The following is a 12,306-nucleotide window of genomic DNA, read 5'->3' as shown; positions in this document are numbered from 1 at the left end:
TATTGTAATTAAAGTGGTTGTAAAAACAGTCACATTAGTTTTAATAAATGTTGTTAATGTAAAAACAATCAGATTGACCATGCATGCATGAATAGATGTAATCAATGGTGTTTGTTGTGTTGAAGGAAATTTTTTTGGTTGGTAAAATTAATTAATTACACTATTCATGGATGACTAGATGAGAAGAAAGGAAAAGGGAAGCATCCGATGCAAAAGGGTAAAGAGAAAGTGAAATCTCGGGTTTCATTTAGAGATCCGATGGATATGGATGAAAGGGAAGACAGTGATGGGTCAGATGAGATTTCAGAGGAGATGAAAGCCAGTGCTTAAGAGGATAGGGAAGCTAGTGGTGAGGAGGAAGGCAGTGGTGAGGAGGAGAAGGAAGACAGTGATGAGGAGGAGAAGCAAGTGTCGGAATCCGAGGATGGTGGTTTGGCAGAGGTGTTGAATAAAGTCGTGAAAATGGCAGCTGCTCTTGGTGCAAAAAAGAAGAGCAAGGAAGAGACAACCACGGTAGACGGTAAGGTGAATATGTGACCATTTTATCGAGAAATGTGATCAATTTATCTGAGAAATATGACCCTGTCAGGGTTATGTGGCTCTGTTTGGGTGCTTTGACCTGACATTAACAAGGTAACAGCTATGCTTAAAACATGGTCACATATTTGTCATCTTTAAAATGTGACCATTTTACCTCAGAAATGTCACCAATTTATCGAGAAATGTGACCCTGTCAGGGTTATGTGGCTCTGTTTGAGTGCTTTGACCTGACATTAAAAGGGTAACAGCTATGCTTTAAACATTGTCACATATTTGTCATCTTTAAAATGTGACCATTTTGACGAGTAAATGTACCATATCTCTTGTGATGAATAAATCTTAATATTCTAACATATCCTTGTGACTGTATTTGTGATAACCTTATTGTAGACTAAAGATCTTAACATAGTAACATAATAGACTAAAGATCTTGTGACATGAACTTAGCATCATAACATCTACATTAACACATAGTGACATATTATAAAATCTTTATTATGTGACCACTTTTGTTAGAAAATATACTTTAGTTTGCGATTTCCATATATCTTAACATGATGACATATATTAGTTAACATTGTGACGTATGTGTTGTTGTTTAAATAGTGACCACCATAGTTTAGAAATGTACGTATGTTTGAGTTTGTTGAACATTATAATTGTATTATTAGCTTAGCTTAATCTGGTGACATCTATGAAGAACATGGTTACATATGTATTAGTAGTGGAAATGTGATCATCATATTGAGTTGATGTACCTATTTTTAGATGTGGTTGATTATATGTGAGAGCATCTAAAAATCTTAAAAAGGTAACCATAATAAGTAAGTATGGTGACATATACTTTAGTGTTAACATGTGACCATCTTGCATTATAGTAGTCTTTCTAAAATGGTGACATATTTTTAGTGTTATGAGGTAACCATCTTACATGTGATATGTGTTTGTTTTAGTGAGATTAACATGGTAACATTTGTGACAATGTTTGAGTCTAACATGGTAACATCTGTGATTCTAAGATGGTGACGTATTCTAAGATGGTCACATATTTATTAGTAGTACAAATGTGATAATATTTATTAGTAGTACAAATGTGACATCTATGATTCTAAAATGGTGACATATTTTTAGTGTTATGATGTGACCTTCCACTACTACAAATACAAGCAACTACAACGGCCCTTTAATAACGCTTATTCACGAAAATCATCATAAGACGTTGTAGAATGGATGGCGCGAATTTTACCAAACTTAATTACAACGGTTCTATGTTGTTAACCGTTGTTATTGGTTTTAACAACGGGTCATACTTTAAAAACCGTTTTTAATATAAAAACTAATAACAACGGTTGAATCTGTAATACATTTTAACCGTTGTTAATAATTTGGCGCAAAATTAGTGAAAAGTAATTACAACGGTTTTTTTAGAACCCGTTGTTATTAGGTTGTGACAATGGTTGTAGACTGAATACCCGTTGTTATTAATGTTATGCAAATCTTAAGAACAACAGATTTCTTTATTCTGCTATACGCTACAAAACACAAACACAAACACAAACACAAACACAAGCTAATACTGCTACTATACACTAATATCATCCTCCATTCCTCCATGATCGTCTCTTTGTCTTCATCTCCGTCACTGTTGTCACCGTCTTCTCTCCCTCATCGTGTTTATCAATCAGGTATATATGTTTCTTAGCAACGCTTATAGATATAGGATTGTATGTTCAATTTCCTGGCCAATGAATGTCGATTATTTTTGAATTTGTGAATTTTTTGGGTTATTATCTAATTTGTTGATAATTTAGCTTAATTGCTTTCCTGAATTTCGTTTATTTGTTTGCCTATTATTGGATTTTCTGAATTAGTTACCTATATATTACGAATGTAGAAAAATTACTCGAACTTGGATGATTGATGCAAATATAAGTGACCGCAACTATAAGGATGGTTTAGCTGAATTTTATGAAGTCGTTTCAAACAATTTGAAAGGTTCTTCTAGTATTGCATGTCCTTGTGAAAGATGTGGTAATATTAGGTATATGGCTTTTCCGGACGTTAAAATACACCTAGAAAAGTGGAGATTTAGTCGATCCTATACACGTTGGATTTTTCATGGGGAACCATTAGAGGACGAGAATAGCTTTGAAGAAGATGATGTTGAGGTACACGAAAGGCCAACTGATGATCCCGAGTTTGCCGAGTTTTTTGAGTTGGAAGAGTTGGAAGCGGAGAAGTTGAATGTTGGGTCTATAGATAATGAAGAAAATGATGATGAGTCGAATGCTTTTGAAGATGTAGGTGATGACACTATTAATTGGGATGACCTTAACAACATGTATGAGAAGTTGTGTGAATCTGAAGCACCTCTGTATCCTGGTTGTAAGTTCACAAAAATGTCGGCTGTGGTGAAGTTGTATAATATCAAGGGGGCAAATGGGGTGAGTGACACGTATTTCACTAGTTTTTTAGCTTTGATAAAGGAGTTGCTTACAGATGGTAATGTTCTACCTGTTAAGACATATGAGGCGAAAAAACTAATAAGAGGAGTGGGTATGAAATATGAGAAAATACATGCATGTCCAAATAATTGCATATTGTATCGGAAATTATATCAAAACTTAACCAATTGCCCTAAATGTTTGGAGTGGCTTTATAAGGATAAGGAAGGGATCCCGGCTAAGGTGTTATGGTATTTTCCATTGATACCAAGAGTCATAAGGATTTATGCGAATCCCGATGATTCAAAAATGTTAACTTGGCATGAAACAGGAAGAATAAATGATGGAAAGCTAAGACACCCGGCAGATGGTATGCAATGGAAATCGTTCGACGCTAAGTATCCCGAGTTCGGCAATGAACCTAGAAACTTACGTCTAGCGCTATCCACTGATGGAATGAACCCACACGGAAATATGAGAAGCCAACATAGTACTTGGCCAGTAGTGTTGGCTATTTATAACTTACCTCCATATGTGTGCATGAAAAGAAAGTATTTGATGTTGTCGTTGTTAATTTTCGGCCCTAAACAACCGGGAAATGATATAGATGTCTATTTGGAACCTTTTCTAGATGATTTGCGAATGTTGTGGGATAGTGGGATAGAAGTATTTGATGCATATAAGAACGAAACTTTCAATTTGAGAGCGATGTTATTGTGTACAATATCTGACTATCCGGCTTATGGCGACCTTTCTGGGCACACAGTTCATGGGAAAGAGGCTTGTCCATTGTGTGGGGAGCGAGGATATCGAGTCTGAATACTTGAAGTCTTCTCGTAAGTATGTGTATATGGGAAATAGGAGGTTCTTGTATCATGACCTTTGTTATCGCAAGATGCAGAAAGCATTCAATGGAAGACAAGAACTTTGTCAACCTCCTAGAATTTTGAGTGGGCATGAAGTTTATCAGAAAGTAAAGCATATTGAGATATATTATGGGAAGAAGAGCGGCTCTAAATTGTCTACTCGTGGGTATAAGAAAAGATCCTTATTTTTTGATAAACTTCCATATTGGCCTGACCTGGAGGTTAGGCATTGCCTCGATTTCATGCACATTGAGAAAAATGTCTGTGATAATATTATCAATACCCTTCTGAATGTTCCCGGTAAAATAAAGGATAACGCGCAGCTAGGGGAAGATATGAAAATGATGGGTATTAGGCTAGAGTTGGCACCACAGAAGAGAGGTAATCGTACATTTTTACCGCCAGCAGCTTATACCCTTTCACGGAATGAGAAAAAAGAGTTCTGTGCATGCTTGAATGGAATTAAAGTGCCACATGGTTATTCTTCGAACATCAAAAGCCTAGTGTTGATGCAAGACCTAAAACTCATCGGGTTAAAGTCACATGATTGTTACACTTTGATGCAACAATTACTACCTGTGGCTATTCGTTCCATTTTACCTGAAAAGGTAAGATATGCTATAACTAGATTCTGTCTCTTCTTCCAGTCCATATGCGAGAAAGTCATCGATCCCGATGACGCGGATTCATTGCAGGACCTCGTTGTAACCTCTCTTTGTCAGTTGGAAATGTATTTTCCACCCTCTTTCTTCACTATCATGATTCATCTGACCATTCACCTGGTTAGGGAGATTTTGTACCTTAAGCCCGTGTACTTGAGATACCAGAATCCTTTCGAAAGATTGATGAAAGTCTACAAGGACTATACATCTAATCGGTATCGTCCGGAAGGTTGTATTGCTGAACGCGCTATTTTAGACGAAACTCTTTCATATTGTTACGCTCATCTCTCCCCTGAGGAGTTGATTGGCGTTCTAAGAATCGTCATAGTGATTTGGATGATTTGGAAAAGGTATTAGGGGCCGGGTTGAAAAAATTGTGACACGTGAAATGTTGCATTTAGCACATACGTATGTGCTAAACAACGAAGATGAGGTGCAACCTTATATTCAACAACACAAAGATGAGCTCAAATACGATCACCCAAACAAGACCGAGAAGTGGATTGCAAACGAGCATACGAAGACGTTTGCAGAGTGGTTTAGGAATATTGTCTTAGAGTGTACGAATCAAACTGGTGATGACATCTCTCCTAGGTTACAACGTCTTGGTTTAGGTCCAAATGCCAGGGTCACCTTTTACAGCAGTTTTGCCATTAATGGATATACTTTTTACACCCACGAGCAAGATGAGTTGAGCACAATGCAAAATAGTGGTGTGAGTTCTGAATTTGAGGCAATGCACTTTGCTACTTCAAAAGATAAAAAGCCTAATTGGGGAAAATGCCTTTATTATGGTGTTATTCAAGAAATATTGGTACTAGAAAACATTGATTTCACAATGCCTTTGTTTCGATGTAACTGGGTTGATAACAACATCCATTGTGCCCGAAAGGATAAGATGGGATTTACGTTGGTCAATCTGGGTAAGGTTGGCAATAATAAGGATGATCCTTTCATAATGGCATCCCAAGCTAAACAAGTGTTCTATGTCACCGATCCTATGGATAAGAAGTGGTCTGTTGTACTGTCTATAAGGAGTAGAAGGAGTAGTCCATCCGATAATGGTGATGATGATCAGGATGTCGTTTTTGAGGGAATGAATCACTCTACCACTGTATCTTATTTCGACGATGTTGACACTGATCATGAGGACACTGAAAGCATCTATATGCGTGATGACCATGGTGAAGGTATTTGGGTTAACGAAGAAACTATGACATCCAAGAAACGTCCCCGATCCTGAGATGGTCCATAATGTAAGTTATTACTTCCTCCGTTCTCATATGATCTACCCACTGTATCTTATAATGAAATAGTAGCTTTTATTTTTATTTTTATTTTTTAAATATATATATATATATATATATATATATATATATATATATATATATATATATATATATATATATATATATATATATATATATCTTCCTTTTAGTTTTTTTTTAAATAACTATCTCCATTGAACAGATTAGTAGAAGGAATTGCATATTTAGTACAAACGTACTGGAAATCTTTCAAGACCACATGGTTACACATTATCTTTATTTAAGTTGCCTTTTCATACAGGCCCACGACACTGCTTATGATAGGCGGATACAGACACACACAGTTTGACACTCAACAAATAACACACGACATTGCTTGGAAGTTTCAGCCACAGACACGGACACATTTTGTAGGGGTTTTAGAGGTACATTGCTTGGAAAACAGCCACAACCTGGTTGTAGGTATCGACGCTTTCTGACCTGGCCGACTGCTGCCCATCAATGATGGTCGCATACGGCACTTGGACATAGTCCACGGTATTCTTCAGAAGCTCAGCATCCGAGTCTGTGGCTACCCAGAGGTATGGTTCGAGTGTTGACCTATTCAGAGCATTCCAGTCGTTCCTGCCATGGCCTTTGAGTTGAAACATCATGTCAAGATTAAATGCTGATTCTGCATGTGCAGGTGATGTTCCAAATAAATGAGTAGACTCCCTTTGAATCCCCATGGCCCCCATCGTGGCTTAACTTTGCTGACCGAGTATCCCAGCTCAATAAGCTTATTCCTCAAAGGATTAAAACTCTTGGCAGCAAATTTTCCATTGTCTATATCTATGTGGCCTGGGGCATTCATCGGGACACAGTGATATGGACGACCAACATTTTGAGTCATTTTCAGACCAGTAATTTGATGGTTTAATTTATTTATGAGTTGTGGGGAGCTAATGAGATGCCTCTTTTCTGAATTTATAGCAAGTTTGAGATGTGTTGTATGTCTTTAGCTTTTGGTAGCTTTAAAAAGCCAATAGAACCAATGGTCATTGTTAAAGATTCCCAAATTTGCATGGCATGGTAAATCCTGTAGATATGCATTATGCATGCATGCTGGTGTTGTCTTATTTTCTTGATCTTATTATTAGATGTGGATGATGTTGTTGAAATTGCTGAATAATGTTGCAGTATATAGTGCTTCTAACATTACGGTATGTATTATTTGAGTTTGGTAATGGAATTCTGATAATTTAAAAAAAGTGTTAAACAATAACAACGGTTATATTGAAATTACCCGTTGTTTATACTTTCAACAACGGTTATATTGAAATTACCCGTTGTTATTACTATCAACAACGGTTATAGTGACACTACCCGTTGTTATTATTTTCAACAACAGGTGTAGTACCTCTACCCGTTGTCAATGATTTTTTAGACATATTTCATTTTGGCGCAAATTTGGTGAAAATATATTACAACGGGTATATTTTAACCATTGTAATAAAGTTATGACAACGGGTGACTTTTATTAACTCGTTGTTATTAACATATAACAACGGTTTTGTTTTGATGACCCGTTGTCAATAGTTTGTCTTAATAAAAAACTAATTTACAAACACATACAGCATACCACACAAACACACACAACATCAGTTCAACCGTTGGTATCCTGAGTTTATTATTCTCTCTCCCCCGCTTTCTACATTCTCGTTGCCGGCCGTCGCCCAGTTTCTGACGCCCAGATTCCGTTGCCTTCCCTTATCATCCTGCTCGTTCTCTTTATCATCATCATCATCATCATCATCATCATCAGGTATGTTCACTTTAATTTTGTGTTTCGTCATTAGGGTTTTAAGACGATCATCTTTTTTGTTTTTCATGCATCTGTTTATTTTTCGTCTTCTTTGTTATCTTTATCATCCTGCATCATCTACTTCATTCCTCTGATTAGGGTTTAGGATTTTATAAGCTCAAACTGTTGTTTTAAATTTTCATTCCTCTTTAGGGTTTTAGATAATACTCTGCATGACGTTGTTAAGTTGTTCATTTACTATTTCATTCATATTTGGGTTTTAGGATTATCATGGGTGAAAAACGGAAAAGAAGTCAAAAGAATAATTAGCGTGGGGATGATAATAAGCCTGGTGAGAGGGGTGCTACGAAATGTCCTGCAGCCCTTGCAGCTATAGCCGCTAAAGAGCCGCTTAAAATAACATGGAGCTCGAAGGGTTTCCCTACTAATCCAAATGCGGGTTTTTTATCCAGTTGGATTGGATGTTGCAGAAGACAGTTTGTGCCTATCCATTTAGATGATGTTAGAAATTTGAATCCAAAATTGGCGGAGTTATACTTGGCTCGTATAAAGGAAGCCTTTGATATTGCCGATGAATGCCATGATAAGTATTTAATGTAGAAGGCAAGGGGTGTCCTAAGGCAGTAGAAGTGTGACGTTGCTAGGGATTGGTTGTATGTGGACAAGGCAACGGGGGAGATGTGTAAGAGCCCACCGGTAAACAAGTGTTCCACCATCAGTTAGGAACAATGGGATCTTTTCAAAGCGATGAGAACTAGTGAGAAGTTTCAGGTTAAATATCCTCGCCTTTTAACGATTTACCTATCATTTTTTTAATTAATGAGTTCTTTATATAATCTTTTTATTATCTCATCTACTTGCGCTTTTATATAATTTGAAGGCCGTTAGCAGAAGAAATCGTGCTAACATTTCATGCAAGAAGGGGAAATGTGTTGAAGCTTGTGTCCTCCACAAATTAGTGTGATAACATTTATAAATCTCTTATAGGTTCACAAGGGTATACTTCGTATTTTATCAGTTGATTAACGATTACTTAATAACGGTTGGCTTGCTAAAAAGTTTGACGTTATTATCATACTGATGGCGGTGATCAACTGGTCCTTAAAAGTCACACCTAAAGGATGTGTTTGAGAGATGTGGTTATGGAAATGTAATCACATTGATGTCTTATATGACTAAACAGTTAGTCAACGTGTTGATGAGACGATTATTTAATGCCGATTAAATAATATTAGCTGAGACGAATTAACTGTCAAATCGTAAATTGAATATAATAAGTTATACTTAATTAATGTATATAATGTTAGCATGGACGAATTAATATGTTAATTCGTAATTAAATGTAATCGGTTATATTTAATAAGCTAATTATAAATATGCGATATTTATAGTTAGTGTATATATTATACAATATTGCCAGTATAAATGTTGACAGACGGGTATTAATAAATCGACTGCAAGCCGTTGTGTGTAGTCTTATTAATACATATCAATATAATTGACAATTTATAAAAAGATACACATTTTTATACATTATGGAAACATCTAAAAATAAGAGGATTTTATCCTCCTATTTTTGATTTTCGGCTAAAAACCGAATGAAAGAAAAAAAGAAAGAAAAAAAATCTTCCTATTTTTCTTCCTCTTGTTTTTTCGCTTATATTAGGGTAGAAAGGGAGATCATTTCTCTCTCTCTCTTTAACCTAATTTTGACCTAGCCTCCTCTCATCAAAAGAAAAGCACAAAAACCCTAAATAATTTTTACAGAAAATTGGGGATCGATTCTAGCAAAAGAACAAAGGCATATCTCACATCATCTTGGGTGCAACTGATAGGAGAATATCATTGCGATATTGTTCATAGGCCATATTAGCTAGGACCGAAGGTTATTCCTTAATTCTCTACCTTTTGTTTATGTAATTTATTTTATGACTCGCATTCATCATTATAAATCGTTATAATCCTTATATTTAATGGGAAGCATACAGATAATTCCCACAAGTGGTATCAGAGCCAAGGCCACGATTTTATTTTGATGATTTTCATAAATAAATTTAAACAAAATTTTAACAAAAGAAAAAAAAAACAACAATCGGCCGAATAAAAAAAAATTTGCCGTGACAATTTTTTTTTGCCGTGTTGAATTTCTGTTTTTTTTTGTTGATTTGTTTCCATTTTGATTTTTCATATTGTTGTTTTAATTAGTTAAAATGATTATATGATGAATTTGTAGATGTTTGATTTAATGAACATTAAATTATAATGTAAATGGAAATCGTCTAGTTGTTGATGATAAATTGTTTTTTGCTATATTGTTTTTGGCATAAATGGTTCTAAATTGTTGTTTAGAATCATGTTTCATAAATTTACATGTTTAAATTATAAGGTGAATATGCCAATCTTGTTAATAGCAACAATAAACGATTTTTTTCATCAATATCATGTTTTTGCAATTTAGGGCATAATGCCGAATTGAAAAGAAACTTTTAGGGCTGTTTTCGTTTTTTTTTTTTCAGTCGAGAAAAGAAAGAAAATTTTTTTTCCCTGTTTCTGTTACTGTTCACATTGGGCAGAATTAATAAAAAAAAAATTCTGTATTTTTCCTTTCGGTTTTTGCTGAAAAACTGAGAAAAGTTTTTTTTTTGGGGGGCTGTTTCGGTTTTTGCCGAGAAAAATTTTAAAGAAAATTTTTTTTAGTTGTTTTTGGCCAATAATTATAATTGTACATTACTTTTATAATGTATGATTGTATGTTTTTGAAACAGTTCAAAAATTTTAAGATACCTAATTATTTTAAAGAAGTTTAAAATAATGTTGGATTAAATTCATATTACAAGTTTAATATGAATTAAGATTAAATTTATAGTGAGTAATTGAGGAATTGTCACTTAATTTGATCAATTAAATAGGTGGTTTGGGAAATTAATCTACATAATTAAAGAATTATGTCTTGCATGTTTAATTTTTTTTTAGTTGATGCATTTTTTGTTGAATGAATCGTTGAATGAATTTATTTACGTTTTTTTTGCAATCGGTTGTAATTTGTAATACCTAGTGTGGCCTTAGTCAAATTTTGTTTTCGAATGATGGAAACATAATTTTTAATGTAATTTGAGATCTCGTATCTCCGTTTGGTTTTCTTTATTTATTACGATTTTGAAATTAGAATGTAAATAGGTTTATTATGTAATTTTCAAATTGTAATTTTTGAGAAGACTAAAGATGGAGATTGGAGCTCACTCCCGCTACATGGATCAAGATGGAACATCAAGACAAGCTTCTCGGGTCCAAGGATAGATTCCAAAGTTGTATTTATGTTCATTTTGATAGATAGGCCACACTAGGACTTTTTATTGTTTTTACGTTTTCGTTCTTATTGCTTTTCATTCACATGATAGTTTATCCATCATATTCCGCCTAAACCAAACCACCTACTAAAATGCATGAAAATTGACTCATATATATTGTATGTTAGTTTTCATAGACATACAGATGTCACTCAGTTTAAGCCATCACCTTAGTTTATTCATTTACGCATGCTAGATATTAGTTCACTTAAAATGAATTAAAATAAAGTTGATTGGATCTTCCTCTAAAACGGAAATTGAGATTAGTCCTTATAAGGGCAAACAACTATGAATCCCTTCTTCGTCGGTAGGCATAATATGACCCCTTTTACGTTGGGTAAGTAGTTTGTGTTGGCTTAGTTTATCTCAACATTATAGTCCGAAGAGTTTCTCGTCATTATGATGGACTAAAGATAGAATTTACAGAAATTTATCGACCAAGAATTCTAAACAGTAGAATTAGCCAAAAGGTTGGCTTATCAATTTACAGATAATTGAGTCTTGGGATCATTTATATAATTCTTGAGGGAGGTCAATTGTATAAATGCTTGAGTCTTCGCTTATAACAGTTTTGCATTAAGACTTAAAATCATAACGATACACATGCTTATTATTTTTATTCTTCTTTACGCAGTGTAGAATTCATTTATTTTGATAATACTGTTACAACAAATGGCTGGAAATAACGAAATCCCAATGCCGAGTGCCACACTTGGACGCGAGTCCTGGCTTAAAGTTTTTATGGACAACATGAATCAGTTCACACGACTGAAGAATGATGGGTCCAACTTTGCGGATCGGGAGCGGCACTACGAAATCTTTGCCATTGCGACGGTAAGCTCAAGTACTTAACTGAGCCAATACCGTTAAACCCAGGCCCCAATGCAGGAATTAACGAGTCACTTGCTTATAGTGATTTCGTCATGGAAGCGGGTGCGATAAAGAACGTACTCATCTTTGCAATGGAAACCAATTTGCAGAGACACTTCATTGCCCAAGGTGCAAACAAGATTTTCACCACGCTCACTAACGAGTTCTCAAAAGCACCGAGAATCGTTACTTATGAGCATACATGTCGCTTGTTTAATGCGAAACTCCAAAAGGGCCAACCGGTTAGCCCACACATTCTTAACATGATTGAGAATGTCGAGAAATTGGAGGCACTTGATTGCAAAATCAGTGAGAGCAATGTCATTTACCGAATGCTTCATTCTCTTCATGATGGTTTTGCCCTTTTCAGGGCGAAGTACTACATGAATGACTTAAAGAAAAGTCCTCATGAGCTACACTCACTTCTCGTACAGACCGAGAAGGATGTGAAATTGAGTGGGAGCATGAAGCAGGATGTTCTCACGATTTCCAACAAGAGTAAAGG

The 12,306-nt window shown here is 35.2% G+C and overlaps 1 protein-coding gene across 7 annotated transcripts in view; it reads left to right on the top strand.

Annotated features, from left to right (window-relative positions):
• LOC141657323 (putative disease resistance protein RF9) overlaps positions 1–12,306 on the top strand; it is a 66,838-nt gene that overhangs the window by 41,822 nt on the left and 12,710 nt on the right. For 3 of the 7 annotated variants that reach the window (XR_012548721.1, XR_012548717.1, XR_012548716.1), the window contains exon 5: positions 187–520. The exons of 2 other annotated variants lie outside the window; for them this stretch is intronic. The gene's annotated coding sequence lies outside the window, so the exon portion shown is untranslated. Of the gene's footprint in view, positions 1–186; positions 634–12,306 lie in introns of those variants that run through there. 2 more of the 7 variants (XR_012548715.1, XR_012548720.1) reach the window with 2 other exon arrangements.

Source organism: Silene latifolia, chromosome 5, assembly GCF_048544455.1.
Source record: "Silene latifolia isolate original U9 population chromosome 5, ASM4854445v1, whole genome shotgun sequence".
Classification (NCBI taxonomy): domain Eukaryota; kingdom Viridiplantae; phylum Streptophyta; class Magnoliopsida; order Caryophyllales; family Caryophyllaceae; genus Silene; species Silene latifolia.
This window is presented reverse-complemented; position numbering and strand designations above follow the sequence as displayed.